The sequence below is a fragment of the Dermacentor andersoni genome, chromosome 10, assembly GCF_023375885.2.
Source record: "Dermacentor andersoni chromosome 10, qqDerAnde1_hic_scaffold, whole genome shotgun sequence".
In the NCBI taxonomy this organism is placed as follows: Eukaryota; Metazoa; Arthropoda; class Arachnida; order Ixodida; family Ixodidae; genus Dermacentor; species Dermacentor andersoni.
The window spans coordinates 185,001-200,000 of record NC_092823.1 but is presented as its reverse complement, the minus strand read 5'-3'; the positions used below and the strand labels follow the sequence as shown (position 1 = coordinate 200,000).

Here is a 15,000-nt window from a genome sequence, read left to right as displayed (position 1 = left end):
CGCAGCTTGAGCGGCGAGCATTTTCAGTCGCCATATGTGGCTTAAGCGCGGGCGGGGTGTGGCCGCCCCGGCTGACGTGGTAGCGGACTTTGCGTATTGTTGCCCGTTGTTTCACAGGAAACGGGCACCGCGAATTTCATGCTTTCTTTCCAGCTTGGAACGTTTGGCTTTGTGTGCGGGTGCTGCATTTAAGGAGCTGTGTATAACTTTATAGAGCGTCTCAAGAAAAACAATTTGTTTGAAGCTTCACACGTGAGAGGAGCGGCTTCTGAGTACGAGGCGGTTTTCCTTTTTTTTTTCTGCCGATAATTGTACTCATCTGCCGCGTCTCTCACCACGATATGATATTTTTTTGGGGGGTTTCTCCTTTGATCCTCAAGTGAACGGACTGTCCAGTACTGATGCCATTTACAAAAATCCAAAACCGCACCTGCTCAATCAACGCCAACTCAATTTAAGGAAGGGCTGTTCAAAAGCTGATCGAAACCATCCAGTTTGGGAAAACCTATTTTATGCAGTAGTTTTTATTATTATTATTTTTTTTTTTTTTTATTGTGAGAGACGTGAAATCGACACCACGAAATGAACGTCCCTTTGTTACCCTTTTGTTACCGCGGCTTCAAAACCGTGCGTAATACCAATTTAATTGTGTCCTGGTTGGCCGTTTGTCAGCACTTTGTGTTCTTCTAGAAAATCAACTACTAGTTTATAAATTACGTGCGCGAAATTTTCCTCCGTGTGCACCACCAAAATACTTAAAGAAGAGAGAATGCGTCCGGGGCCTTGGGATTTCGAAAATGACGTGCTCTGAAATTTTCACATCCGCCATTGGAAAGATAATTATTATCCGTCGTAAAGAAAAAAAAAAGAAAGAAATCACATTTGAAATTATCATTGAAAGTGGCCACGTTTTTCGGGGCATGTCTTGATGAAATAATTTCAGTTCAGTTCAGCATGATTGGATTTCATCTTTTCCAGTATTCTCAGTACTCTCGTTGTAGTACCAATTGCCGGCAGATTTTTTTTTTTAGTTGTTTAGAGTTATACATTCCTGAACGATGTTTTTCTTTTCCTCAAAGCTAGCCATAGAACCAGCGCTTTCTATAAAATCATGACAATAAGAATCCAGCATATCGGTTCATGTTCGGCGCGATTAAAGTTCGGGAACTGGCGATTTTTTATTGCCGTGATCAAGAAGGTTAACACCAGATAAGGCGTGATATTTCAGCATACCAGTCGCGATATCTAATCGAATCTAAGATTGAAATGGCGTTCTGAATTCTTTCGGTTCCAGATAGAAAGAAACAGAAAAAAAAAAAAAAAAAGAAAGGATGTGATTGATTGCCATTCAAATCTGAAGACCGCGTGGAGAAAGTGTTCCGGTTTACATTCGGCAAATCAAAATGAACGGCTAAAATTAATCTATCGTCTGGTTTCATGCGCGAGATCACGTAAAAGGCAGCCATTCTTCTTAACATGGTTTCTCTCTTTTGCTCTCTCATTCGCGCACGGAAATTTCTTCGTACGGGAATTTTATGAAGCGAAGGCGGCTGCAGACCATTTTCTTTGTTTAGTTCATGTTCGTAGGCGCAAATTACAAACCTAACACTTGGAGCAACATTTCCACTACTCTAGAGGGGCATGAACTGTAGACAGTGCACGCTTTCTCATTTATCCAATCGCTCGCAAACACATTGCATTGCTAGTCTACAGTGGCAATACAAAGTGACGTTTCACCATGCACGTCGAAGTTCATTACCAGTACCGCGCCAGCATCGACCGGCCGGCGAAGCGACGAGCTCAGCAGCGCATGCGCAAGGCCCGACACCACCCCAACCGAGCTTCCCTGCTTATCGGAGAGAACAAGTGCGCGTGAACACGGGCGCGTCTGAGTATCTGGATTTAAAAAAAAAAAAAAAGAAAACAAAGAAAGCGTTTCCGAGATATTGACAAAGACAAGTGGTCGCGGTCGCTCTGAATCTTATCGTATTATAGAAAACGTGGGATGGCGGCGCTTCCTCGAGGGTCAGAAAGTACAATCGTCGAACTAGGTGGCAAGTGGAGTACATCCTTTTTCTTGGAACGGTTTGCAATTGACTGCTTGAATGTGCCGACCACGCGTCGCGGGTCGCGTATAGAGCCAACCGTTGGCAAGCACGCGTCTAGCGTAGCAGCAGAACCGATCGCGGTTGCGATAACCCATCGTTGGCAGCGAAAAAGAAAAACACCCACACGCAGTTTGTAGCAATAACCGTACAAATCAATGTGGTTTTAAATATAGCTTCACTGGTCACCCAAGAAGGGCACCGAAACTTTCTCATGACGCACACCGCTGTAGTCCACAAAGAACAAAGCGCACAAAATAGATATGATACAGCCGCACCGCATTATTTCGTGTTTTCAGCATTTCATTACTTTCGTGTGCATGCGCACTAGGGCCACGCAGGCCAGGAGTAAAAGGCACGAAAAGAAAAAAACAAAAAATGATACGCAATCCTAAGCTTTGACTTGACTGCTGTGGCACTCGCATTTGTGTTCTTTACCTTAGGCGAACGCAATGCGCAAACTGAACTGGAATTTCCAATAATGGAAATTCCTGTTTGGCTCATATTTGCGTTTTTCGCCCGAGCAAGCGCTTCACTGCACTACGCTTTGCCCCTTCAACGTGGCTACACTGCCCGGCAGGCGTGTTCTGCGTAGGGCCGAACCTGCAGGCAAAAAGCATGGGCGCCGCCATCTTGTTGAGAGCGGCGCCAGGGACACAATCGCGCCTAGCTCATTGAGTTTTCCCCCAAAACTGAAAAAAATTTGACTTCATTAAACGAGAAAGATGCCACGAGTGCCCCAACAAAAAGCTTTGAGGATTACCGAAGGGTAACTGAGGGCGACGCAACGGGCTCTGGAAAGAAGGATGATGGGTGTGGCGTCACGGGGGGATCGGAATAGAGCAGATTGGGGTGTGCGAGAACAAACGCTCGTTAATGACACCAAAGTTTAAACCAGGAAAAACAAATGGGCATGCGCAGGGCATGCAATCTGGGGGGAAGATAACCGGTGGCCATTAAGGGTTACAGACTGAATTCCAAGAGGAGGGAAGCGTAGCAGGGGGTGGCAGAAAGTTAGGAGGGCAGATTAGATTAGGGACTACATGGCGACAATCGGCACCTGACCGGGGTACTTGGAGGATCATGGCAGATGCCTTTGCCCTGCAGTGGGCGTAGCCAGGATGATGATGATGATGATGTTCATGATGAAAAGGTAGCAACAGGTCTTCGTAACATACAGGTTAGAAAGATGAGGCACCTTTTAACCCTTGAATATATTTCGCCACATTTGGGCATACGACAAGTTTGTTTTCGAGGCGCTCGGTCCCACTGCTGCGAAAATGTGTACACAAAGGCTGCACAGTAGTTGCCAGAAATCGGGCACTCTATTTTTCTTTCATAGGGAATCTTTCTTCCACTTGGGCAGCGGATTTCGGCGGCAGGGCGAGCTTGCGTGGCCGCGGTGGTTTACGGATCCAAGCGATAGTGAACTCCAAAATCCAGTGTTGGCTTTGAGTGGGATTCATATTGATTGCGAACCCCACGGCTAATCCTACCCCCCATCCCCCCAAGTGGCTCTTTACAGGAGACAATCATTCAGAGACATCGGACAAATAGGAATTCTGGTTCTTTCTTTTGCTTTCATTAATTTTTCTCGAAGCCCATAACTAGAAATTTGCTGGAGCGGCTGTCCCATTTGCGACGCAACAAGTGCGACGCTACACACAGATGGAGTGGCAGTTTAATTACTCTCGTGGTCCGCGAACCGGCATCGTTGCGTGTAGTATAGGAATGGTGCGTGTCAAGTCACTGCTCGCGTTGAGCTTGTGCTCTTCATTTTGATTGAATGAAGTCTCACCTAAGTGAGCGGGGCCGATCCCGGAGGTAGTGCAATACCGGGCCGACCTGCGGCGGAGGTGAAGCAGGCTTCAAGCACTCCGCCAACTTCCAAAAATAGGTTTAATATCGTGGGTCCATATAGAACCCGTATCAGATATTAAGCTGATAAGAACAGAGGTTTTTGAAAAAATGCTTGTTACATTTTCCAAATGAAGGACGGTTTCATTGATGTGAATTTACTAGAGTTTTGGTGTTTAGTTTTTGGGCAGGCATAGAGGTGTGTGTTTGTTTAGTGTTTGTTGGGTATTTTGGAAGTTTTTGTGCTGGCATAGAAGTGTGTGTTGGTGTAGTGTGTGTCTACCTAGTGCTGTTCTTCACTTGGCAAAAAACACCTTGCAAGATGGGCTGGTGGGAATCGAACCAGGGTCTCCGGAGTGTGAGACGGAGACGCTACCACTAAGCCACGAGTTCGTTCGTACTACACTTTGATCTTAGCCAAAAGGCCGAGAAGCGATGTCCTTCACTTCACTTCATTGTACTACTGCCTTGTGGGCGCCCTGCCGACATGGGTAACCTCAGCAACAGCGTGGGCAATATTATAAAATTCAGCCTGTGTACAGACTCAACGCTCCCTATCTCACGGATGAACTCGCAACGCCTCAGTCTTTCGCTGTTAACGAAACGCTGTCGCGTAGAAACGAGACCCGAGTGCAAGCTTGCTTGTAACGCGAAACCAACCAAGGCAACCTCGTAGAAAACGGAACAGGCGAGCGGAAAAAAACGCGCCAGGGGAATGCTTACTTCCGTCTGAATGCGACCGCTCAAGGTGACCTTCCTTGAGGGCTTCGTTTCAAGCCCGTGTGCAATTGTAATATACTACGCGCATTTCCTTCATTTCTTTTTATTTACCGCAAGGCCCACTGAAAATTTTGATACGGCACAGGCCGGGACGGATCGCAACGTGTCGAATCGACCGGTAGAATTAGGTAGCATGCCCCATGTACGAAGACGAGCAACATAGAAGTGAATGACAAAATAAATATAGAAAACGCTGCACACTCCTTCCCACCGGAAACATAGAGGGGAGAAAGATCGCCATCTGAAACACAGGCATTGTAAAAAAAAAAAAAAAGTGCTACCTCATCATCTTTACCATTACCGTGTGTGTGTATGTATATATGCATGTGTGTGTGTGTGTGTGTGTGTTTGTGTATTTATATATATATATATATATATATATATATATACGCACACATGCTAGCATAGCTTAAACGCAGCTGGAAAGCTCAGCCTTGCACAAGAACCACCCCCTGTCGCAAACCCCTTTGCAACATTCAAATGGGAAACACGAGTACAGCGAGGTCGTTCGAACCTGGCGCCAAAACGCATTGGCGCCATCTGAGTACGGAACTAGGAAAACCTGCGGACTTTGCAATACAGAAAGAAAGGTAGATGGCGCGAGCTAACGCTCCATTGCATACTAAGAACGAGAGTTAGTGAATAATGGCAGAAACGTCTTGGGAAGAGAAAAAAAAAAAAAAAAACGCGCAAAAGTTGTTGGCTTGTGCAAGCACTCTATGTTACAGCGATTAAAGAGCATAGCATCTTCTACAACAGCAGCTACAAAAAGAAGAAGAACGTGAGAGAGGGAGAGACACAGGCGTGTTTCTTTGGAATGCAGAGCATGCAGCACATACTATAAAGTGCCAAAGAGACGGGGAAAGCAGATGGCGCGAAGGTGTATGTCCTCAAAGCTTGAAAGCAATTTCTAAATTACAACATGTACCGAAGTCCACCTACTCTCATCAGGTTGCTCCCGCCTCCAGTTGCGTTTAAAGTGAAATTACAGTCGCCTCAAAGGCAGACAGAGAGAGAGTGAAAATAGGTACACTTGCTTCGCGCAGCTGCAGCCGTTCAAATTTTACAGCAAGAGCACTCCCGAAAGCACAAAGTCCGCTGCCGCCTGGGCGCAATGCGCTCGCTTCAGTAAATTGCCGTGCTGGCCTCGGCAACCAAGAGGTGTAGTGCGGCAGACTGCTGCATTGTAGCACACCGGAAACCGTGCAGACGTAAGCGATCGCCTCGACATCGCTGCGAGCGCTCGAAGAGACAAAGTCCGAAACCACGTGTGCCGGGGCGGTGCGAGCGCGACGCCTTTGACGCAACTTTTGCGTACAAGCCGCCGCACCGCCACGACGGAATCGCTGGCATCCCGCACGCAGCTGCATTGTGTCACGCCGGCAATCGTTGAAACACCACGCAGTCGTCGGCGTCGGCCCCGACATGGTTGCGAGCGCTGGAAGAGACAAAGTCCGAAACCGCGTGTGCCGGGGCGGCGCGAGCGCGACGCCTTTGACGCAACTTTTGCGTACAAGCCGCCGCACGGACACGACGGAGCCGGTGTCACCCTGCAGAGGGCTGCACTATAGCACGCCGGGAACCGGCAAAGAACCGCGCAGACGTCGTCGTTGGCCGCGGCGTTGCCGCGAGCACGCGAAGAGACAAAGTCCGAAAGGACGTCAGCCGGGGCGTCGAGCACGCCGCCCGCACTGTTCGCACGCGTGCTCGGAAATGGCGAAGGGGCCGCGCTAGCGTGCCTTGAATCGGTGAGCGGCGGTACCGCGGCGATCGCCAGAGCTCGAATCCGCCCTGCAAAAGCCAAATATTGGCGCTCGGCTCGGCGCAGTACGCCGCCGCGTCGCACGAGTACGGCCCCATGGAGGTCTGGGCACTTATCGCTGCTACTGTAAGGGGCCGTACGGCCCCGGCCGACATTGTACCGTAGTGCGATTTTCGGCTTGCGCGTGCTCGTGGCGTAGTCCGCGCACCGTTCCGACGTCGACAATCGTGCCCACGACTACGCGAGCGCTGGAAGAGACAAAGTCCGAAACCGCGTGTGCCGGGGCGGCGCGAGCGCGACGCCTTTGGCGCAACTTTTGCGTACAAGCCGCCGCACGGACACGACGGAATCGCTGGCATCCCGCACGCCGCTGCATTGTGTCACGCCGGCAATCGTTGAAACACCACGCAGTCGTCGGCGTCGGCCCCGACATGGTTGCGAGCGCTGGAAGAGACAAAGTCCGAAACCGCGTGTGCCGGGGCGGCGCGAGCGCGACGCCTTTGACGCAACTTTTGCGTACAAGCCGCCGCACGGACACGACGGAGCCGGTGTCACCCTGCAGAGGGCTGCACTATAGCACGCCGGGAACCGGCAAAGAACCGCGCAGACGTCGTCGTTGGCCGCGGCGTTGCCGCGAGCACGCGAAGAGACAAAGTCCGAAAGGACGTCAGCCGGGGCGTCGAGCACGCCGCCCGCACTGTTCGCACGCGTGCTCGGAAATGGCGAAGGGGCCGCGCTAGCGTGCCTTGAATCGGTGAGCGGCGGTACCGCGGCGATCGCCAGAGCTCGAATCCGCCCTGCAAAAGCCAAATATTGGCGCTCGGCTCGGCGCAGTACGCCGCCGCGTCGCACGAGTACGGCCCCATGGAGGTCTGGGCACTTATCGCTGCTACTGTAAGGGGCCGTACGGCCCCGGCCGACATTGTACCGTAGTGCGATTTTCGGCTTGCGCGTGCTCGTGGCGTAGTCCGCGCACCGTTCCGACGTCGACAATCGTGCCCACGACTACGCGAGCGCTGGAAGAGACAAAGTCCGAAACCGCGTGTGCCGGGGCGGCGCGAGCGCGACGCCTTTGGCGCAACTTTTGCGTACAAGCCGCCGCACGGACACGACGGAATCGCTGGCATCCCGCACGCCGCTGCATTGTGTCACGCCGGCAATCGTTGAAACACCACGCAGTCGTCGGCGTCGGCCCCGACATGGTTGCGAGCGCTGGAAGAGACAAAGTCCGAAACCGCGTGTGCCGGGGCGGCGCGAGCGCGACGCCTTTGACGCAACTTTTGCGTACAAGCCGCCGCACGGACACGACGGAGCCGGTGTCACCCTGCAGAGGGCTGCACTATAGCACGCCGGGAACCGGCAAAGAACCGCGCAGACGTCGTCGTTGGCCGCGGCGTTGCCGCGAGCACGCGAAGAGACAAAGTCCGAAAGGACGTCAGCCGGGGCGTCGAGCACGCCGCCCGCACTGTTCGCACGCGTGCTCGGAAATGGCGAAGGGGCCGCGCTAGCGTGCCTTGAATCGGTGAGCGGCGGTACCGCGGCGATCGCCAGAGCTCGAATCCGCCCTGCAAAAGCCAAATATTGGCGCTCGGCTCGGCGCAGTACGCCGCCGCGTCGCACGAGTACGGCCCCATGGAGGTCTGGGCACTTATCGCTGCTACTGTAAGGGGCCGTACGGCCCCGGCCGACATTGTACCGTAGTGCGATTTTCGGCTTGCGCGTGCTCGTGGCGTAGTCCGCGCACCGTTCCGACGTCGACAATCGTGCCCACGACTACGCGAGCGCTGGAAGAGACAAAGTCCGAAACCGCGTGTGCCGGGGCGGCGCGAGCGCGACGCCTTTGGCGCAACTTTTGCGTACAAGCCGCCGCACGGGCACGACGGAGCCGGTGTCGCCCTGCAGAGGGCTGCACTATAGCACGCCGGGAACCGGCAAAGAACCGCGCAGACGTCGTCGTTGGCCGCGGCGTTGCCGCGAGCACGCGAAGAGACAAAGTCCGAAAGGACGTCAGCCGGGGCGTCGAGCACGCCGCCCGCACTGTTCGCACGCGTGCTCGGAAATGGCGAAGGGGCCGCGCTAGCGTGCCTTGAATCGGTGAGCGGCGGTACCGCGGCGATCGCCAGAGCTCGAATCCGCCCTGCAAAAGCCAAATATTGGCGCTCGGCTCGGCGCAGTACGCCGCCGCGTCGCACGAGTACGGCCCCATGGAGGTCTGGGCACTTATCGCTGCTACTGTAAGGGGCCGTACGGCCCCGGCCGACATTGTACCGTAGTGCGATTTTCGGCTTGCGCGTGCTCGTGGCGTAGTCCGCGCACCGTTCCGACGTCGACAATCGTGCCCACGACTACGCGAGCGCTGGAAGAGACAAAGTCCGAAACCGCGTGTGCCGGGGCGGCGCAAGCGCGACGCCTTTGGCGCAACTTTTGCGTACAAGCCGCCGCACGGACACGACGGAGCCGGTGTCGCCCTGCAGAGGGCTGCACTATAGCACGCCGGGAACCGGCAAAGAACCGCGCAGACGTCGACGTTGGCCGCGGCGTTGCCGCGAGCACGCGAAGAGACAAAGTCCGACAGGACGTCAGCCGGGGCGTCGAGCACGCCGCCTGCACTGTTCGCACGCGTGCTCGGAAATGGCGAAGGGGCCGCGCTAGCGTGCCTTGAATCGGTGAGCGGCGGTACCGCGGCGATCGCCAGAGCTCGAATCCGCCCTGCAAAAGCCAAATATTGGCGCTCGGCTCGGCGCAGTACGCCGCCGCGTCGCACGAGTACGGCCCCATGGAGGTCTGGGCACTTATCGCTGCTACTGTAAGGGGCCGTACGGCCCCGGCCGACATTGTACCGTAGTGCGATTTTCGGCTTGCGCGTGCTCGTGGCGTAGTCCGCGCACCGTTCCGACGTCGACAATCGTGCCCACGACTACGCGAGCGCTGGAAGAGACAAAGTCCGAAACCGCGTGTGCCGGGGCGGCGCGAGCGCGACGCCTTTGGCGCAACTTTTGCGTACAAGCCGCCGCACGGACACGACGGAGCCGGTGTCGCCCTGCAGAGGGCTGCACTATAGCACGCCGGGAACCGGCAAAGAACCGCGCAGACGTCGTCGTTGGCCGCGGCGTTGCCGCGAGCACGCGAAGAGACAAAGTCCGAAACGACGTCAGCCGGGGCGTCGAGCACGCCGCCCGCACTGTTCGCACGCGTGCTCGGAAATGGCGAAGGGGCCGCGCTAGCGTGCCTTGAATCGGTGAGCGGCGGTACCGCGGCGATCGCCAGAGCTCGAATCCGCCCAGCAAAAGCCAAATATTGGCGCTCGGCTCGGCGCAGTACGCCGCCGCGTCGCACGAGTACGGCCCCATGGAGGTCTGGGCACTTATCGCTGCTACTGTAAGGGGCCGTACGGCCCCGGCCGACATTGTACCGTAGTGCGATTTTCGGCTTGCGCGTGCTCGTGGCGTAGTCCGCGCACCGTTCCGACGTCGACAATCGTGCCCACGACTACGCGAGCGCTGGAAGAGACAAAGTCCGAAACCGCGTGTGCCGGGGCGGCGCGAGCGCGACGCCTTTGGCGCAACTTTTGCGTACAAGCCGCCGCACGGACACGACGGAGCCGGTGTCGCCCTGCAGAGGGCTGCACTATAGCACGCCGGGAACCGGCAAAGAACCGCGCAGACGTCGTCGTTGGCCGCGGCGTTGCCGCGAGCACGCGAAGAGACAAAGTCCGAAACGACGTCAGCCGGGGCGTCGAGCACGCCGCCCGCACTGTTCGCACGCGTGCTCGGAAATGGCGAAGGGGCCGTGCTAGCGTGCCTCGAATCGATCGGCCGGGGGCCCCGTAGGGCGACAGAAAGGCAATTGTGCAGGAAACCGTACTGGCCATTAGCGAGAAATTGCCGTTCGCGCATTCGGTGGACGCGCTGCGCTTTCACGACTTCGGCATTGTGCTGCCGACGTAAGCTTTCAATCTTGCTCGCGGCGTTACGAGGCGGCACGATTTTCGCCAAACGCTCGTCGAAAGTGGCACGAGTACGGCCCCATGGAGGTCTGGGTACTTATCGCTGCTATTATATGGGGGTCCCAGAGAGCAGTCGCCCCCAAAGCGACCTGGGTGTTTGATATGCGGCGGGCTTCGTGCCCGTCAAGCGTGTCCCCGGTATCGCTCCCGTGGATCCCACAGCTGACGTCTGCAGCCTCATCCGCTTGATGCGTTAGGGGCTGGTTGTCGGACGACGCTTTTTCCACGATATCGAAGTGTGTTCCGCATCGTCCTCGGACGAATCAAATACGAAAGCGCCGAAGGCGCGGGCGTGACCCGTCGCCTAGCGGCTTTGCCGTCTCGGCTACGTTGCAAGTGTCGGTCGGTCCACCAGTGCTGCGGGCTCGAGAGAAACCGCAAGCCGCGATCGAGTCGACACAACCGGTCTATCGAGAATGTTGCGTGCTTCTTGCCGCGTGGCGATACCCGGCCCTGCGGGGAGGGCGCCGTAGCGAGCTCGAACGCCGTCGTCTCGGACTGTGCAAAGTGCTACCCTTTGCGAGAACGAAGCGTGTTGGGGCGCCTGAAGGTGGCCTCGGCATCGCAAAAACGGCGTCCGGCCTGCTTGAAAGGCTGGACGCGCAGTTGAACGATTACCTGGTTGATCCTGCCAGTAATCATATGCTTGTCTCAAAGATTAAGCCATGCATGTCTAAGTACATGCCGAAATAAGGCGAAACCGCGAATGGCTCATTAAATCAGTTATGGTTCCTTAGATCGTTTCTTCCTACTTGGATAACTGTGGCAATTCTAGAGCTAATACATGCAGTGAGCCTGAAGCCCTTTGGGCGACGGGTGCTTTTATTAGACCAAGATCGATCGGGTTTCGGCCCGTATTGTGTGGTGACTCTGGATAACTTTGTGCTGATCGCATGGCCACGAGCCGGCGACGTTTCTTTCAAGTGTCTGCCTTATCAACTTTCGATGGTAGGTTACTTGCTTACCATGGTTGTTACGGGTAACGGAGAATCAGGGTTCGATTCCGGAGAGGGAGCCTGAGAAACGGCTACCACATCCAAGGAAGGCAGCAGGCGCGCAAATTACCCACTCCCGGCACGGGGAGGTAGTGACGAAAAATAACAATACGGGACTCTTTTGAGGCCCCGTAATTGAAATGAGTACACTCTAAATCCTTTAACGAGGATCAATTGGAGGGCAAGTCTGGTGCCAGCAGCCGCGGTAATTCCAGCTCCAATAGCGTATACTAAAGCTGCTGCGGTTAAAAAGCTCGTAGTTGGATCTCAGTTCCAGACGAGTAGTGCATCTACCCGATGCGACGGCTCGGACTGAACATCATGCCGGTCCTTTCTTGGTGCACTTCATTGTGTGCCTCGAGAAGGCCGGTGCTTTTACTTTGAAAAAATTAGAGTGCTCAACGCAGGCGAGTCGCCTGAATAAACTTGCATGGAATAATAGAACAAGACCTCGTTTCTGTTCTGTTGGTTTTTGGAATACGAGGTAATGATTAAGAGGGACAGACGGGGGCATTCGTATTGCGGCGCTAGAGGTGAAATTCTTGGACCGTCGCAAGACGAACTACTGCGAAAGCATTTGCCAAGAATGTTTTCTTTGATCAAGAACGAAAGTCAGAGGTTCGAAGGCGATCAGATACCGCCCTAGTTCTGACCATAAACGATGCCAACCAGCGATCCGCCTGAGTTACTCAAATGACTCGGCGGGCAGCTTCCGGGAAACCAAAGTGTTTGGGTTCCGGGGGAAGTATGGTTGCAAAGCTGAAACTTAAAGGAATTGACGGAAGGGCACCACCAGGAGTGGAGCCTGCGGCTTAATTTGACTCAACACGGGAAAACTTACCCGGCCCGGACACTGGGAGGATTGACAGATTGAGAGCTCTTTCTTGATTCGGTGGATGGTGGTGCATGGCCGTTCTTAGTTGGTGGAGCGATTTGTCTGGTTAATTCCGATAACGAACGAGACTCTAGCCTATTAAATAGGTGCGGGGTTCCCAGCACCTTACAACCTTCTTAGAGGGACAAGCGGCTCCTAGCCGCACGAAACAGAGCAATAACAGGTCTGTGATGCCCTTAGATGTCCGGGGCCGCACGCGCGCTACACTGAAGGAAGCAGCGTGTCTTTATCCCTGTCTGAAAAGACTGGGTAACCCGTGGAACTTCTTTCGTGATTGGGATAGGGGCTTGCAATTGTTCCCCTTGAACGAGGAATTCCCAGTAAGCGCGAGTCATAAGCTCGCGTTGATTACGTCCCTGCCCTTTGTACACACCGCCCGTCGCTACTACCGATTGAATGATTTAGTGAGGTCTTCGGACCGATGTCCGGCGCGGCCTTTCGGTTGCGCCGGTCTGTTGGAAAGATGACCAAACTTGATCATTTAGAGGAAGTAAAAGTCGTAACAAGGTTTCCGTAGGTGAACCTGCGGAAGGATCATTACCGGATTGTGAAGGGTGGCGAGCGCCATTGTTTCTACCCCGTGTGGGTGAAGCAGCTCGCTGCGCCCGACGCTTTCCGCCGCTGGCCCCGCTTGGACGCGGGGACGGCTATACCCGAACATGCCGGGGACTGCCTGAATTTTGAGGGGCGCCCCGTGCCAAATTTGTTGCGCCCAGTGGACGCCGGCTGCAACCTTGGACGGTTGGCTTGGCCGCGCCCGCGGGTAGAAACGGCGTAACGCACACTGGGTGGGCTTTCTGTCCGCTTTGGCGCTCTTGCGCGGAATGGGAGTAAGACGACCCGACCTGCTGCTTTGCCCAGTACGAGGGGAACGGCGAAGCGTGCGGTCGGTCAAGGAACTGACGGTCGAGAGCTAATGCCGCTGCCGCTTAGTACACACGGAACCGTGGTGCGAGCGCTCTCCCGTCCTCCGCGGCAAACGCTGCCGAGTCTGAAAAGGCTGGCGGCTGCCGGTCGCTTCCTGCGGCGAGTATGGAGTAACGACCCGACTTTGTTGCCGCCCAAGTACTAAAGGAACGGTGTGGCGCTCGGTCGGTCATGGAACTGTCGGTATGAGGGTGCGGCTGCCAAGTACGGAAGGAACCGTGGCCTAAAGTGCTCTCCCGTCCTCCGCGGCAAATGCCACCGAGTCCGAAAGGGCCGGAGGCTGCCGGTCGGCTCCTGCTCGTGACGCGCGAGGTGTCGAGATCGCGGTTTAATGCGACGACGTCTGCAGGCTATTCGCCCGCCGCCGAGGGAAAGGCGGCGTTGCTGCGAAGTACCGAAGGAAACGCGGCTTTGCTACGTCGGAAGCGTTCTGCGGTTAGCGGACTTGTGCGCTTTGGGAAGGCGCCGCACGTCGAAAGAGGAAGTACGGACAGACGAGGGACTGTAGTCCCGGATTCGAACGCACTTGCGGCCAGGCCCTTGCTGGCTTCGTCTTCCGCCTCAAGTAGACTTGTTGTGGCGCCGGCGCAGGGAGCCGTCCCTGGCACTGGCCGAGTGGTTTTGGAGAGCTGCGCGAGTACGCGCGCCGGGCTCTTGTCTTTCGTCTCAAGTAGGCTGTTGGATCAACAGCGGTTATGCTGCGGCGATCTGCCGATGCGAAAGTGTGTGTGTGTTTGAGGCCCTTCTATGAACCTACTGCTGACTGAAGCGAAGCACGTCGATGGGGGTGAAGCCCTGCCCGTGGCCGTGTAGCCGTTAAAGACTCCACAGCGGCTTAGCCCTAATCATGGCTCTGTCGCTCTTTGCAATTTTTAGTGGAGCGATGTGAACGTGCACACGAGACACACGGGTCCGGTGGATGGTTGGCAGGTAAAACCGGCTTCGAGTGCGCGCAAACGGCATAAGGTGCCTCGAGGGCAAGCGAGGAAGGCGTGGGCGCAAAACACACGCGCGAGTAGCAGGAGTGGAGTGCCATTAGGCTTTCAGCTGCTGAGACGCGGCCGCCGAAAGAGCGAGACTGGAGGAGCGCACGCCGAAAGGCGCTCTTCGAAACCACACACAGGGAGACGCCACGTGCCTAAAACCCTGGTTGTACTGTACTGAATTGAACAAACTATTTTTCACGACTCTAAGCGGTGGATCACTCGGTTCTCGGGTCGATGAAGAACGCAGCCAGCTGCGAGACTTGGTGTGAATTGCAGGACACACTGAGCACTGATTCTTTGAACGCACATTGCGGCCTTGGGTCTTCCCTTGGCTTCGTCTGTCTGAGGGTCGGATCACATATCAAGAGAGACTTCGGCGCACAGGGAACGTGCGTCCGTCGACTCGTTTTGACCGCGTCGGCATCATGGACAGTACGTTGAGCGCTAAAGCCACGCGCCAGCGGCCTCACGAGAGGGAGACGGTGGCAAACCGTTGTGCCAATTCTTCGAAAAGACGGAAACGAGGCAAAACTACTGCAGCGTGACGAGTGCGCGCCTCTAGCAAGACCGCCGCAGGATGGAGTCGGATACCTGCAGGGAAAGAGCGGTCCAAGCACGAGGCGCGAACGTCTGTTGCCATGTAGCGCGCACGTTTGCGAGAGAGTCGGAAGCGCACGCTTGCGTGCA

General features: G+C 55.3%; 2 non-coding genes and 1 pseudogene across 2 annotated transcripts; 2 read left to right on the top strand and 1 right to left on the bottom strand.

Moving 5' to 3' along the window:
* Positions 1-3,907: 3,907 nt before the first annotated feature.
* On the bottom strand, positions 3,908-4,075 carry LOC126525661 (U2 spliceosomal RNA; annotated as a pseudogene).
* Positions 4,076-11,125: 7,050 nt separating this feature from the next.
* LOC126525675 (small subunit ribosomal RNA) lies at positions 11,126-12,940 on the top strand. Its single transcript, XR_007598272.1, has one exon. It is a non-coding gene; the product is annotated as a small subunit ribosomal RNA (ribosomal RNA).
* A 1,572-nt stretch (positions 12,941-14,512) lies between these two features.
* LOC126525713 (5.8S ribosomal RNA) lies at positions 14,513-14,665 on the top strand. The gene has a single exon (XR_007598279.1). It is a non-coding gene; the product is annotated as a 5.8S ribosomal RNA (ribosomal RNA).
* Positions 14,666-15,000: the final 335 nt, after the last annotated feature.